Source organism: Lissotriton vulgaris, chromosome 1_1 (genome assembly GCF_964263255.1).
Source record: "Lissotriton vulgaris chromosome 1_1, aLisVul1.2, whole genome shotgun sequence".
Classification (NCBI taxonomy): Eukaryota; Metazoa; Chordata; class Amphibia; order Caudata; family Salamandridae; genus Lissotriton; species Lissotriton vulgaris.
Window position 1 is genome coordinate 1,709,507,661 of NC_141685.1, and position 2,568 is coordinate 1,709,510,228.

Below are 2,568 nucleotides of genomic sequence, written 5' to 3' on the forward strand. Positions count from 1 at the left end.
TGCTCGTTGGGATCCCAGGTTGCTCCGTTGCTTGCAAATTGCGTGTTTTTATTTTTCTCAATGTCATGCCCACGTAATGAAGGTCACATGGGCAGGTGATTATATATATATGACGTTCTTTGAGTCTCAATTTGTAAATCTTCACTGTTCCCAAGTTGTTTTGTCATTTAAGGTCATCTTGTTAATGATCTGTGTCATGTGGCACACGCTACATTAGCCACAAGGATGATGGCCGCTGATGGGTGCTATGAAACCCTGATTCGGTGGGTTGCCATGGGATAGGTGTGTTCGTGTACAGACCAACATGTCCTTCAGGTTGAGGTTCTTTCTATGTGAGAACATAGTTTTGGGTAGAGTAGTGGTACTTCCAATCAATAATCGCCAGTGCTTGTTGATTATTTTAGTGATCACATTGGAGGCGCTGTTGAAAGTAGTGACGCAGAATGGGCATGTTTCATCAGGCTCATTGGTAGTGTGAGCCATTAGGGCTTGTCTGTCATTGTTTCTTGCCCTTTCCATTGCTTTTGCCACGATTGTGTCTGGGTAGTTGCGTGCTTTCAACTTGGAGCTTAGGTTGATTCTATCTTCTTCAGAACAATTCCGCCGCAGTCGCAAGAATTGCCTGAACTGCAAATTCTCCCTCAGGTGTCTTGGATGGTGACTGTCAAAACTAAGGAGGCGGTTTTTGGCTGTGGCTTTGAAGTGTGTCATAGTCTTCAACCCAGCTCCATTGGCAAAGATATTAAGGTCCAGAAAGACCATTTCGGTTTCGGAGATAGGGTGGGTAAATTTGAGATACTGATTTTGTTAGTTAACATGTGATGAATGACTTGGCCATGTCCTCGTCACTGTTCCAGATAACAAACACGCAATCTATGCATCTCTTCCAGAGCCCTATGCTATTCACGTGTGGATTGTTGGGTGAGAGGATCTTCTGTTGCTCAAGGTGGTGGACATAAACCCCGGCCACACTGGGAGCAAAAGTGCTCCCCATGCTGGTGCCGTGCTCTTGGAGGAACAGTTGGTCCTCAAACGTAAATACATTTTCAGTCAAGGCCAGATGGCAACATTCCATCACCATATTGCGTGGGGTCTGGTATTTATTTATGTATTTTATTTATTTATAAAGTTTATAGCGTGAACTTGACCCAAGAGGGTATCAGAGCGCTTTACATTTAGAATCGTTGCGTTACAAGTTACATCAGATACAGATAAAAGAGCACAGTAAGGTACAGTACACATAAACAATGTTTTAATAATTCAAAGGAGGGAGGAGAGGAAGGAGTAATAGAGGGGAGAGACGAGGAAGAACAATGCCGAATGTCCGGCTGGGTAGGTGACGGTCAAGGGGGAAAACAAGGGCCCTTCTCCTCATTAGGTGTGAAGCAGCTCCACCGGTCATCATCCATGTTGCTCAGGTCTCAGCGTTCAGGAAAACCAGTTTTAGTTTATTTGATTTGCAAAGGTTATGTAGCGCTATCCAGACCCGGAGGTATCAGAGCGCGAAACCAGGGGAACGTTGCATTAGAAGGTACATCAAAAGGATTATAAAGCGCTGGCTTTACCCGTAGGTATCAGAGTGCTGTGAGTCGCTTTCTTCTTTGTTGCGTGTTCATAATCGTCAGGATACCAGCGCCTGCAGAGCTCCTTCACAGTGCTCACATCTATTATTCTGTAATGAAGGTGCTTCATGAACTGAGGCATGTGCTTGTCCAGAAACTTCTTATCTGCATGCAAAGAGTTCCCTGCTAGTGGGCAAAGCCCAGGTCGTGTATGGTGCCGCACAGAGGACAAGAACTCATACTCGGCTTGCTGAAGTGCAATTTTACTCTCTCGCACTGCCTGGGTCAGACTGGACTTCCCATGATGATCTTTACACCACTCAGACATACCGTCTAGCAGCTCATCAGGCTGCTTAATTATCAGGTTTGGGCCTTCAGCCAGAATATTGAGATCAGCATCTGTAATAAGGCAGGCCAGTTCGATAATCTGGTCTTTTTCGATATCCAACCCAGTCATATCCAGGTCTACCCAGACCATTCTGAGAGCCGCACTGTCCCCAGTCATGGTGCAGTTCCTGTGCTGCGCCTTGATCCGAAGAGACCAGTGTTGAAAAGTACCGCCTCTAAAATCTCCAAGGTTTTGGTGTGGGAGCCTGGTGTACAGGTTGGTATACAGGCTCTCTATGTCGAGTCCAAAGAGACATTGCATTTGTTCGTCAAATGTTATGTTATGTTAAATGTTATGTTAAAATTCTTATAAAGCGCACTTACACCCAACGGTTTCATGGCACTAGAGGCAAAATGGGACCAAACAGGAAGAGGTGCTAGCTACAGAGGAAAGGACGGAAAAGAGAGAAGGAGAACACCTAATCGTATGCTTTACGAAACAGGTGGATTTTCAGGAGAGATCTGAAATGGGTGTAGGAAGTAACGAGTCTGAACTCCAAAGGGAGCGCATTCCAGAAGGAGGGGGCAAGAAACGAAAATCTAAGACCTCCATGCTTCCTGCGTTTAAAAGTGGGAATTGTGAGCAGAGCGAGATGGGTGTATCTAAGATTGCGCAATG

The 2,568-nt window shown here is 45.4% G+C and overlaps 1 pseudogene; it reads right to left on the bottom strand.

Moving 5' to 3' along the window:
• Positions 1-1,545: 1,545 nt before the first annotated feature.
• LOC147751100 (oligoribonuclease, mitochondrial pseudogene) lies at positions 1,546-2,097 on the bottom strand (annotated as a pseudogene).
• Between the last annotated feature and the right edge of the window lie 471 nt (positions 2,098-2,568).